The following is a 13,697-nucleotide window of genomic DNA, read 5'->3' on the forward strand; positions in this document are numbered from 1 at the left end:
TCCACTGCATGAAAGGGTGATAAAGGCAGAAACCCTCAGCACATTTCAAAAGCACTTGGACATGCACTTGAGATGCCCTAACCTAAAGGGCTACAAACCAAGAGCTGAACGGTTCGATTAGTCTGGATAGCTCTTTTTCGGTCGGCATGGATGCAATGGGCTAAATGGCATCCTTCTATGCCATAAATCTTTCTATTTCCATTCCCAAACCACCTCAAATTTATTGAGAAGTAGCAGTATAACTTCATCCTATGGACCAGCCTGTCTGAGGTCCACAACTTTACTACAATGCAGCAACAGCACAACTTATATTTATATAGCATCTTTAATGCAGAAAAACATCCTAAAACGCTTCACAGAGGCATAATCAAGAAAAATCATGCAGAAATCCTGCTCCTGCTCGCTGCTGCATCCATTCCAGTTCCTTGAAATCAATGTAGTATGACATCCAGAGGTGGAACACATATTATAGTGTTTGTATACATCCAAGAGCGAAGTCCAAAGTATGGAAAGTCCTCATCAGGGAACTCCTCTTTGCTGACGATGCTGCTTTAACATCTCACACTGAAGAGTGCCTGCAGAGTCTCATCGACAGGTTTGCAGCTGCCTGCAATGAATTTGGCCTAACCATCAGCCTCAAGAAAACGAACATCATGGGACATGACGTCAGAAATGCTCCATCCATCAATATTGGCGACCACGCTCTGGAAGTGGTTCAAGAGTTAACCTACCTAGGCTCAACTATCACCAGAAACCTGTCTCTAGATGCAGAAATCAACAAGCGCATGGGAAAGGCTTCCACTGCTATGTCCAGACTGGCCAAGAGAGTGTGGGAAAATGGCTCACTGACACGGAACACAAAAGTCCGAGTGTATCAGGCCTGTGTCCTCAGTACCTTGCTCTATGGCAGCGAGGCCTGGACAATGTATGTCAGCCAAGAGCGACGTCTCAATTCATTCCATCTTCGCTGCCTCCGGAGAATAATTGGCATCAGGTGGCAGGACCGTACCTCCAACACAGAAGTCCTCGAGGCGGCCAACATCCCCAGCTTATACACACTACTGAGTCAGCGGCGCTTGAGATGGCTTGGCCATGTGAGCCGCATAGAAGATGGCAGGATCCCCAAAGACACATTGTACAGCGAGCTCGCCACTGGTATCAGACCCATCGGCCGTCCATGTCTCCGCTTTAAAGACGTCTGCAAACGCGACATGAAATCCTGTGACATTGATCACAAGTCATGGGAGTCAGTTGCCAGCGTCCGCCAGAGCTGGCGGGCAGCCATAAAGGCGGGGCTAAAGTGTGGCGAGTCGAAGAGACTTAGTAGTTGGCAGGAAAAAAGACAGAGGCGCAAGGGGAGAGCCAACTGTGTAACAGCCCCGACAAACAAATTTCTCTGCAGCACCTGTGGAAGAGCCTGTCACTCTAGAATTGGCCTTTATAGCCACTCCAGGCGCTGCTTCACAAACCACTGACCACCTCCAGGCGCTTATCCATTGTCTCTCGAAATAAGGAGGCCAAAGAAGATACATCCAAGAGAGAAATGTCAGCACTGAGCAGTAAAGACTATTTCTATTTTTGTCACTCAGGGTTGAAATTTCGGGCCCTGCGCCGAGGGCAGGAACGGAGGTGGACAGGGCCCGAAAATACTGGTGCCAGCTGGCATGCTGGTTTTGTAACAACATTCCCAGAGCCGGCAATGTTCATGATCACATCTGATCCTCAATTAAGGCCAATTAAAGTACTTTCAGAGCTCCTTAAGAGCTCATTAACAGGAGTGTTGAGAGTTTCATGGGAGCTCATGGGCTGCATGTGATGTCTTGGACAGACCAGGTGAAAGGAGATGCGTATAGAGTGGGAAGCCAGTCATGGCCACCCCAACGGCATAAACATTTCAACGGCACAGAGTGGGGCTCAGCCATTGGGAGACAAGTGCCCTTGACAGTGCATAGGTGAGGAGAGTGGGCAGTGATCAGTTGAGCGGTGCAGGCGGTAGTCACGAGGGTAGAAGAGCAAGCAGAAGACTGCCAATGACAAATGGGCAACCAGCTGACAATACGGAAGGCAGAAGCTGGCAATCAGGGCATGACTCCCATATTTTGGGCCCTGTGGCAATGTAGATGAACACCCTCCACAGGAACGGTAGTGCCCCGGGCATCAGGAGGGCAGGAAAGTGGGCATCCTTGGGTGGATGCCTGCACCTGTGGGAGGCATGAGACCATGAGAACCAACTTAGGAGAGCAGAAGCCTCTGCAGTGCTGAGGCTTCTCAATGTAACTCAGTGCTCGGCATGCTACCGGATGGTGTGGCGTACACTGCACTCCTCTAATGAGCGCTTCACCTACTGTAATCATAATGAGTTCCCATGTTGCCAGGGCCGACTTCCTCTGTGTCTGGAATCTTGGCTATCTCCATTGCTTTCTCCTCCATTGGCCTTATCCTTTCATCTTACGAAACCCTCGAGCCCATCACCACCCTTTCCTGTGTATTATGAGCCCATTTCTCCTGCAACAATAAAAGAGAGCAAGATAAGGCCCTGCTGTTCTCCAAGGCCAATGGCATCTGCTCCTAGCCATTAGTAGCTGTATGTATCAGTGGTGACAAGTCCTCAGCACTATGGCTCTGAACCATTCTGAGGGGTCATTAAGCAGCATGGGCACACATTCCTCAGCATGCACCCTGAAGAACCTCAGGTGTTGTGTCTGCTGGAGGGTGCGAGCCTTGAAACCTGTCCTGAGGGCTGGGAGTAGCACTCACCTTGCCAGAGCATATCAGGTTGTTGAAGCTCTTATGACACCGGATCCACGTTCTTCCATTAATACTTCTTCTGCTGATGATGGCAGTTACCTCAATTCAGGCCTGTTTAGTTTCAGTGGGTGGCCTCCTCCCGCCACCCTCTGGGAAGGTGACCTCCCTCCCCTCGTCACGGCCTAAAGCATCACCTCCAGGTCACTGCCCGAGAACCAGAGTGGGGTGGTTGGGCTGCCCTGCCCCAAGTGCCAGGCCTCCAGCTTTCCAATGCCATCCTTTAACACTTCAGTTCAATCGAATCCTCATAGAAGGTCTCCTGCTTACACCCTGTCATGGAGATTTAAATCTAGCCCACAGTTCAACTGGCCCACCTCCGTTCCTGCCCCCGTGGCCTCTAATTGGCCGCCAAATCTGACTGCAATCCAATTAAGGGGTTACCCCCATGGAAATCTTGATTTTCATCTACTTCCTCCCGGAGGCGTGTTCAGGACCCAGAAGCAGTCCCGACTTCTGTTTCACGCCTCCATCGCAAAAGTTCAGTGGTAAGCGCTCCCAGACCAGGTAAGATACTGTCAGATATAAAGCTCCCTCTACTCTTCCATACAAATATTTTTTAACCCCAAATTTAGAAGGCCATAACTACAGCATCGATGTATTTACTTACCACACTGGTGGCTGGATTTTATGCAGCCGCTGTGGGGAGCGGCAGTGGGTGAAAAATAGGGCCATGCACCGCCATGCCGCTGCGATCTCCCTCACAGCGACCCACAATAAAATGCCAGTTGGGCCCGCAAATCTTCCAGCACCCCCACCCCCATTACAGAACCTGACAACAGCAGCTTTGTAGAATCCCAGCCTGTATGTAGGATATTGAAAGGATGTTTCCTCTTGCGGGAGAATCTAGAACTAGGGGTCACTGTTTAAAAATAAAGGGTCGCCCATTGAAGACAGAGATAAGAGGAAATGTTTTTCTCTCAAAGGGTTTTGAGTCTTTGGAACTCTCTCAAAAGGCAGTGAAAGCAGAGTCTTTGAATATTTTTAAGGCAGAGGTAGATAGATTCTTGATAAGCAAAGGGGTGAAAGGTTATCGGGGTAGGTGGGATTGTGGAGTTGAGGTTACAATCATATCAGCCATAACGTTGTTGAATGGCGAAGCAGACTCGAGGCCAAGTGGCCTATTCCTGCTCCTAATTCATATGTTCGTACCAGCTGCCTATTCTTATGGACTGCCAGTGAGGTTGCCTATTTAGGGTAAATTTGTGCCTAATTTTGGCAGTTGTGTCCAGGATGTCATGCAGTGATCTCACTGAGACTGTCAAAACTTATTTAACAAGGAAGCCTTAGAATTGAAAGAGAGTAAGGGAGATTGTCATCCCACTAGTCTGGGCTAAAATCAAGATATAAGAATGTAAAGGATTACAGGGTGGATTTTCCTGAGTGTATGTGATCACCTGGGCATAGGGCACAGAGAAAAATCAGATGGGGAGGGATTGCAAGCCATTTTTCCATCCAGGAACAGGAAAACCTGCCCCAATGTGAAAACATCAGGGATAAATCTTGACCTATGTGACAGATACAACAGTGACTACACATCAAAAATACTTAACATAAGAACATAACATAAGAAGTAGAACAGGAGTAGGCCATTCGTCCCCTCAAGTCTGCTTTGCCATTCAATAAGATCATGGCTGATCTGATTGTGGCCTTGATTCCACTTTTCTGCCTGTCCCAATAACCCTTTTCTCACTTGTAGATAAAAAATCTGTCTAACTCAGTCTTGAATATATTCAATGACCCAGCCACCACTGCTTTCTGGGGTAGAGAATTCAAAAGATTAATGACTCTCTGAGAGAAGAAATTCCTCTCATCTCCATTTTAAATGAGAGACCCCATATTTTGAAACTGTACCCCCTAGATTCTAGTTCTAGATTCCCAACAAGGGAAAACATTGTCTCAGCATCTCCCCTGCCAAGCCCCCTCAGAATCTCATGTTCAATAAGAACACCTCTCATTCTTCTAAACTCCAGTGAGTATAGATCCAACCTGCTCAACCTTTCTTCGTAAGACAACACCATCATCTCAGGAATTAGCCTAGTGAATCTTCTCTGAACAACTTCCAATACAAGTATATCCTTCCTTAAATAAGGAGCACAAAACTGTACGCAGTACTCTAGATGTGATCTCTCCAACACCCTGTACAGTTGTAGCACGACTTCCTTACTTTTATACTCCATCCCCTTTACAATAAAGGCCAACATTCCATTTTCCTTCCTAATTATATGCTGTACCTACATGCTAACGTTTTGTGATTCTGTACCAGGACACCAAGATCCCTCTGCACAACAGAGTTCTGCAATTTCTTTCCATTTAAATAATATACTGCTTTTCTATTCTTCCTACCAAAGTGGACAAATTCACATTTTCCCACATTATACTCCATCGGCCAAATTTTTGCCCACTCACTTAACCCTTTGCAGACTCCTTGTAACCTCCTCACAACTTATTCTCCTACCTATCACTGTGTCATCAGCAAATTTAGCAACCAAGCATTTGGGCCATTCGTCCAAGTCATTTATGCAGATTGTAAATAATTGAGGCCCCAGGACTGATCCCTGTGGCAACTCACTAGTTACAGCTTGCCAACTTAATAGGGCTGTTAAGAAGGCATATGGTGTGTTAGCTTTTATTAGTAGGGGGATCGAGTTTCGGAGCCACGAGGTCATGCTGCAGCTGTACAAAACTCTGGTGAGACCGCACCTGGAGTATTGCGTGCAGTTCTGGTCGCATTATAGGAAGGATGTGGAAGCTTTGGAAAGGATGCAGAGGAGATTTACTAGGATGTTGCCTGGTATGGAGGGAAGGTCTTATGAGGAAAGGCTGAGGGACTTGAGGTTGTTTTCGTTGGAGAGAAGGAGGAGGAGAGGTGACTTAATAGAGACATATAAGATAATCAGAGGGTTAGATAGGGTGGATAGTGAGAGTCTTTTTCCTCAGATGGTGATGGCAAGCACGAGGGGACATAGCTTTAAGTTGAGGGGTGATAGATATAGGACAGATGTTAGAGGTAGTTTCTTTACTCAGAGAGTAGTAGGGGCGTGGAACGCCCTGCCTGCAACAGTAGTAGACTCACCAACTTTAAGGGCATTTAAGTGGTCATTGGATAGACATATGGATGAAAATGGAATAGTGTAGGTCAGATGATTTCACAGGTCGGCGCAACATTGAGGGCCGAAGGGCCTGTACTGCGCTGTAATGTTCTAAAAAAAAACTTGAAAATGACCCGGCACAAATAGAAGTAGACAGAAATAATCTAATTGTCTTTATAGAGACATGGCTGCAGGGTGACCAAGGCTGGGAACTGAATGTTGAAAGGTATTGGACATTTAGGAGAAATAGGAAAAAAGGATAAAGAGGTAGAGTAGTGCTGTTAATAAAGGATGAGGAAGAGCAAGATGTAGAATCAGTTTGGGTAGAGCGAAGAAACAGCAAGGGGCAGCATTGGTAGGAGTTGTTTACAGGCCACCAAACCAGTGGTAAAGTAGAGCATGGCATAAATCAGGAAATTAGAGCTGCATGGAACAAGGATAATAGAGTAATCATGGGGGGCTTCTATCTACATATAGACTGAGTAAACCTAATGAGCACTAATGTTATGGAGGTCAAATTCCTGCAATTTATTCAAGATGGTTTTCTGGAACAGTATGTTGCGCAACCAACTAGAGAATGAACTATTTTAGATCTGGTATTGCGCAATGAGAAAGGGCTACTTAATAATCTTGTTGTAAAGGACCCTTTAGGGAGGACTGACCATAATAAAATAGAATTTTACTTTAAGTTTGAAAGTGATGTAGTTCAATCCAAAACTAGGGTCATAAATCTAAACAAAGGAAATTACGAAGGTATGAGGGGCAAGTTGGCTCTGGTAGATTGAGAAACTACATTAAAAGGTATAATAGTAGACAGGCAATGGCTAGCATTTGAAGAATTAATACATGGTTTACAACAAATTTGCATTCCTTTGAGTCACAAAAACACAGCAGAAAAAGTGATTCAACCAAGGATAACAAGAGAAGTTAAAGATTGTATTTGATCAAAGGAAGAGGTTTATAAAGTTGTCAAAAGAAAAGTAGTAAGCCTGAGGATTGGGAGAATTTTAGAATTCAGCAAAGGAGGACCAAGAAACTGATAAAGAAAGAAAAAATAGAATATGAAAGTAAACTAGCAAGAAACATAAAAACGTACTGTAAAAGCTTCTATACGTATGCAAAAAGGAAATACATATGTGGTCCCATTACAGGCAAAGACAGGAGAATTTATAATGGGGAAAAACGAAATGGCAGAGAAATTAAACAAAAACTTTGTGTCTGTCTTCACGGAGGAAGATACAAAAAAAAGTCCAGAAATACAGAAGAACCAAGGGACTAGTGAAAATGAGGAACTGAAAGAAATTAGTATTAATAAAAAAGTAGTATTAGAGAAATTAATGGGACTGAAAGTTAATAAATCCCCTGGACCAGATGATTTACATCCCAGAGTGTTGAAAGAGGTGACTGTAGAGATAATGGATGCTTTGATGATCATCTCCCACAATTCTATAGATTCTGAAGCAGTTCCTGAAGATTGGAAGGTAGCAAATGTAACCCCACTATTTAAGAATGCGGGGAGAGAGAGGGAACTGTGGGAACGAGAGAGACTCACGGTTGGTGTGTTGCCTCCCAGGTGCCAGGGTTCGTGATGTCTCGGATCGTGTTTTTGGGATCCTTAAGGGGGAGGGGGAGCAGCCCCAAGTCGTGGTCCACATAGGCACCAACGACATTGGTAGGAAGAGAGATGGGGATTTAAGACAGAAATTCAGGGAGCTAGGGTGGAAGCTTAGAGCGAGAACAAACAGAGTTGTTATCTCTGGGTTGTTGCCCGTGCCACGTGATAGCGAAGCGAGGAATAGGGAGAGAGAGGAGTTGAACACGTGGCTGCAGGGGTGGTGTAGGAGGGAGGGTTTTGGTTTCCTGGATAATTGGGGCTCTTTCTGGGGTAGGTGGGACCTCTACAAACAGGATGGTCTTCACCTGAACCAGAGGGGTACCAATATCCTGGGGGGGAGATTTGCTAGTGCTCTTCGGGGGGGTTTAAACTAATTCAGCAGGGGAATGGGAACCTAAATTGTAGTTCCAGTGTACAGGATGTTGAGAGTAGTGAGGTCAGGGATAAGGTTACAAGGACGCAAGAGGGCACTGGCAAGCAAGAACTTGGTTTAAAGTGAGTCTACTTCAACGCCAGGAGCATCCGGAATAAGGTGGGTGAGCTTGCAGCATCGGTTGGTACCTGGGATCTCGATGTAGTGGCCATTTTGGAGACATGGGTAGAGCAGGGGCAGGAATGGATGTTGCAGGTTCCGGGATTTAGCTGTTTCAGTAAGAACAGAGAAGATGGTAAAAGAGGGGGGGTGTGGCATTGTTAATCAAGGAGAGTATTACAACGACAGAAAGGACATTTGAGGACTCGTCTACTGAGGTAGTATGGGCCGAGGTTAGAAACAGGAGAGGAGAGTTCACCCTGTTGGGAGTCTTCTATAGACCTCCGAATAGTTCCAGAGATGTAGAGGAAAGGATAGCGATGATTCTCGACAGGGGCGAGAGTAACAGGGTAGTTGCTATGGGGGACTTTAACTTTCCAAATATTGACTGGAAATACTATAGTTTGAGTACTTTAGATGGGTCAGTTTTTGTCCAGTGTGTGCAGGAGGGTTTTCTGACACAGTATGTAGACAGGCCAACCAGGGGCAATGCCACATTGGATTTGGTACTGGGTAATGAACCCGGCCAGGTGTTAGATTTAGATGTAGGTGAGCACTTTGGTGATAGTGATCACAATTCGGTTAGGTTTACCTTAGCGATGGGCAGGGACAGGTATATACTGCAGGGCAAGAATTATAGCTGGGGGAAAGGAAATTATGATGCGATTAGGCAAGATGTAGGATGGGGAAGGAAACTGCAGGGGATGGGAACAATCGAAATGTGGAGCTTATTCAAGGAACAGCTACTGCATGTCCTTGATAAGTATGTACCTGTGAGGCAGGGAGGAAGTTGTCGAGCGAGGGAGCCGTGGTTTACTAAAGAAGTTGAAGCACTTGTCAAGAGGAAGAAGAAGGCTTATGTTAGGATGAGACGTGAAGGCTCAGTTAGGGCGCTTGAGAGTTACAAGCTAGCCAGGAAGGATCTAAAGGGAGAGCTAAGAAGAGCGAGGAGAGGACACGAGAAGTCATTGGCGGATAGGATCAGGGAAAACCCTAAGGCTTTCTATAGGTATATCAGGAATAAAAGAATGACTAGAGTTAGATTAGGGCCAATCAAGGATAGTAGTGGGAAGTTGTGTGTGGAATCAGAGGAGATAGGGGAAGCGTTAAATGAATATTTTTCGTCAGTATTTACAGTGGAGAAAGAAAATGTTGTCGAGGAGAATACTGAGATTCAGACTACTAGGCTAGATGGGATTGAGGTTCACAAGGAGGAGGTGTTAGCAATTTTGGAAAGTGTGAAAATAGATAAGTCCCCTGGGCCAGATGGGATTTATCCTAGGATTCTCTGGGAAGCTAGGGAGGAGATTGCAGAGCCTTTGTCCTTGATCGTTATGTCGTCATTGTCGACAGGAATAGTGCCGGAAGACTGGAGGATAGCAAATGTTGTCCCCTTGTTCAAGAAGGGGAGTAGAGACAGCCCTGGTAATTATAGACCTGTGAGCCTTACTTCGGTTGTGGGTAAAATGTTGGAAAAGGTTATAAGAGACAGGATTTATAATCATCTTGAAAAGAATAAGTTCATTAGCGATAGTCAGCACGGTTTTGTGAAGGGTAGGTCGTGCCTCACAAACCTTATTGAGTTTTTCGAGAAGGTGACCAAACAGGTGGATGAGGGTAAAGCAGTGGATGTGGTGTATATGGATTTCAGTAAGGCATTTGATAAGGTTCCCCATGGTAGGCTATTGCAGAAAATACGGAAGTATGGGGTTGAAGGTGATTTAGAACTTTGGATCAGAAATTGGCTAGCTGAAAGAAGACAGAGGGTGGTGGTTGATGGCAAATGTTCATCCTGGAGTTTAGTTTCTGGTGGTGTATCGCAAGGATCTGTTTTGGGGCCACTGCTGTTTGTCATTTTTATAAATGACCTGGAAGAGGGTGTAGAAGGGTGGGTTAGTAAATTTGCGAATGACACGAAGGTCGGTGGAGTTGTGGATAGTGCCGAGGGATGTTGTAGGGTACAGAGGGACAAAGATAGGCTGCAGAGCTGGGCTGAGAGATGGCAAATGGAGTTTAATGCGGAAAAGTGTGAGGTGATTCACTTTGGAAGGAGTAACGGGAATGCAGAGTACTGGGCTAATGGGAAGATTCTTGGTAGCATAGATGAACAGAGAGATCTTGGTGTCCAGGTACATAAATCCCTGAAGGTTGCTACCCAGGTTAATAGGGCTGTTAAGAAGGCATATGGTGTGTTAGCTTTTATTAGTAGGGGGATCGAGTTTCGGAGCCACGAGGTCATGCTGCAGCTGTACAAAACTCTGGTGAGACCGCACCTGGAGTATTGCGTGCAGTTCTGGTCACCGCATTATAGGAAGGATGTGGAAGCTTTGGAAAGGGTGCAGAGGAGATTTACTAGGATGTTGCCTGGTATGGAGGGAAGGTCTTACGAGGAAAGGCTGAGGGACTTGAGGTTGTTTTCGTTGGAGAGAAGGAGGAGGAGAGGTGACTTAATAGAGACATATAAGATAATCAGTGGGTTAGATAGGGTGGACAGTGAGAGTCTTTTTCCTCGAATGGTGATGGCAAACACGAGGGGACATAGCCTTAAGTTGAGGGGTGATAGATATAGGACAGATGTTAGAGGTAGTTTCTTTATTCAGAGAGTAGTAGGGGCGTGGAACGCCCTGCCTGCAACAGTAGTAGACTCACCAACTTTAAGGGCATTTAAGTGGTCATTGGATAGACATATGGATGAAAATGGAATAGTGTAGGTCAGATGGTTTCACAGGTCGGCGCAACATCGAGGGCCGAAGGGTCTGTACTGCGTTGTAATGTTCTAATAAAAAAATGGGGAACTACAGACCTGATAGCCTAATATCAGCAGGGGTCAGCAACATGTCCGTACACGGATACCAGTGTCTGTGCTAAAAGATTTGGAGGTCCGTGACTGGTAATTTCATGGGTGAGAAATTTCCTGTTGGCTTCTTCTTTCAACCAGTCTGTTTTTTAAAAAAATCACAGCCGTCAGTTTCAGTTTCACAGCTGTTAGGTGCTGGGAGCGGGAAGTGCGGCTTCTAATTCGGACAAGTTCGGGCTTTTCTGGCAGGTTCTGATTTTTTAAAAATGCTCGCCAGAAAAGCCCGAACGTGTCTGAATTGGAAGCCACTTTTCCCACTCGCAGCACCTGACAGCTGTGAAAATGAAACTGATGGCAGCGATTTTTTAAAAAAGCAGACCAATCACAAAGCTGAGAGTTCCTGTTCTCTGCAACTGTCATAGAGAGAGGGAGGGGAGAGGGGGGAGGGAGGGAGGGAGAAGAAGGGGAGGGGGAGAAGGAGGGAGAGAGAAAAGGAGGGTAGAGAGAAGGGGAAGAGATGGAGAGAGAGGGGCAGAGAGGGAGAGAGCAGAGAGCCAGAGGAGCAGAGAGCAAGGGGGCAAAGAGAGAGGGGGCATAGAGAGAGCGGGGCAAAAAGAGAGGGGACAGAGAGAGAGAGGGGGCAGAGAGAGAGAGAGAGAGAAGGGGTAGAGAGCAAGAGGGGACAACACAGAGAGAGACACAGAGAGGGAGGGGGAGACAGCGACACAGAGAGATGGAGACAGACAGACACAAAGAGAGAAGTGGGACAGAGAGTGATCAAGATCACTCCACTCCTGACAATGGTATTATGACCAGGTGAGGCAGGGGTTTAAGGCTCCCCTCTCAGCCTTTTCCTCGTTTGGCTGTAATAAGGTTTACTTTTTAAAACACCGTGTTGTTAGCTTCCCCTCAGTGAATCCTTGCTCATTGCTCTCTAATTGTGATTGCAAAGGAAGCAACCAGACAGGTTTTCTCAGATTTAAACAAAAAACGTGTAAGTTTATTAACCTTAAAACTCTAATTCAGTTAAAACTACTAAAAATACGCAACATGACCATGCTAGCATGCATACGTGATAAACACACACACAAATAGAGATAGAGGAGGAGAAAGAAGGGAAAAGGTTTGAAGTAATAGCTGGAGTTCAGTTACTGGTTTTGGATTGGATATAAAGTCTTTAATTGAAGTTAAGTATTGCAGGTCTCATTGGGGCCCAGTGCAACTTTCAAACTTGTTTTGCTGGTTTTCTGTCTTAAGGCTTAAGTTACTTCCATGGGTCCCTGGAACTTTGTGTGTGTGAGAGAGAGAGAGATGCTCTCTTCTTGAAGTTCTGTTACAGTCTCTTCCCAAAACTGTTCTGTGCCAGGCACAATTCAAAAAAACCCAGGTTGGCCAGCAGGTTAATCATGTGACTAGCTCCTTGTTTAGAGCAGCTTCACCTGTGAGATTTGTGGATCCTTTCAAGTTTACCAGACACTCTCAGTCGGGTGGGGGGGGGGGGGGGGGTGGTTGAATGCTGGCTCAGTGACTCTCAGTGTCTCTTGATCATCACTATTGACAAAATCCATCTGGTGAATTGAATCAGGGAGTACTCCCATTGTCTACTTCATGCAACAGTCTTTTAGAATGCAAATGTGTAGCCATGTTTTCATCCACTGTTGTGGTCTTTTTAAACAAGTTATTTCAAGTCCAGTAACAGTTCACAAAAATGCTCCATATGACAAAATTAATATGTCTCATTTTGGCAGGTGTGATTTCCATCACAATGGACATTTATCCAGAATACTCCATATCGCTACAAGTGTACAGGTAAACATTGACTACTTGTGCAAGCAAAAAAATGCCAGGTGTCTCAGTAAATCAGTGTCCAACATAGTGACCAGAAAGTAAGTCAATAAATTATTATCCTCGTTTAAAGCTTCTTCACAAAAATGCACCTTTGTGGTTTTGATCAATAGTAAAATATATTTTTAGCACCTTTATCTTTCCAAAATTGTCTCACCAGCCCCATATGTGAGACAAAAATAGTAATGTGCCCCCCACGCGAAAATGTTGGACACCCCTGCTGCAAGTCTTTAACTTTGTGTTTTAAAATAACCTAGCAGCAAAAGTAATCCACATTGGCATTGCATACTATTTTGCTTGCTCGGTAGCTAATACAGTTGTGCTGCTCTCCATTGATATATGTATGCTTTGCTACTTTATTTATAGGGAGAAATGTATTTTAAATTGGACTGTATTTTGATAGCATTAGATTGGATATATACTTTTTTAACAGATTAATCGCCCCCCCCCCCCCCCATGTCCGTAGCTGAGTCAATAATTTTGTCAAATATCCGTGGTGCAACATGTTGGTGCCTATCCCTAAACATCAGTGGTAGGGAAAATGCTAAAATCTACTATAAAGGATGTGATAACTGGAACTTAGAAAATAATGGTAGGATTGGGCAGAGTCAACACGGATTTATGAAAGAGAAATCATGTTTGACAAACCTGTTAAAGTTTTTTGAGGATGTAACTAGCAGAATGGATAAGGGGGAACCAGTAGATGTGATGTATTTGAATTTTCAAAAGGCTTTCAATAATGTCCCACACAAGAGGTTAGTAAGCAAAATTAGAGCACATGGGATTGGGGGTAATATACTGGCCTGGATTGAGAATTGATTAACGGACAGAAAACAGCAAGTAGGAATAAATGTGTATTCTTAGGATGGCAGGCTGTGACTTGTAGGGTACCACAAGGATCAGTGTTTTGGCCCCAGCTATTCACAATGTATATCAATGATTTGGATGTGGGGACCAAATGTAACATTTCCAAGTTTGCTGATAACACAAAACTAGGTGGGAATGTGAGTT

General features: G+C 45.1%; 1 protein-coding gene across 1 annotated transcript in view; it reads left to right on the forward strand.

Annotated features, from left to right (window-relative positions):
- The window catches only part of LOC137368793 (uncharacterized), a 55,028-nt gene extending 42,376 nt beyond the window's left edge, over nt 1-12,652 (forward strand). Inside the window, exon 7 of the mRNA XM_068028998.1 lies at nt 12,590-12,652. The gene's annotated coding sequence lies outside the window, so the exon portion shown is untranslated. The remainder of the gene's footprint in view (nt 1-12,589) is intronic.
- Nucleotides 12,653-13,697: the final 1,045 nt, after the last annotated feature.

This window comes from Heterodontus francisci, chromosome 4, assembly GCF_036365525.1.
Source record: "Heterodontus francisci isolate sHetFra1 chromosome 4, sHetFra1.hap1, whole genome shotgun sequence".
NCBI classification, from domain to species: Eukaryota; Metazoa; Chordata; class Chondrichthyes; order Heterodontiformes; family Heterodontidae; genus Heterodontus; species Heterodontus francisci.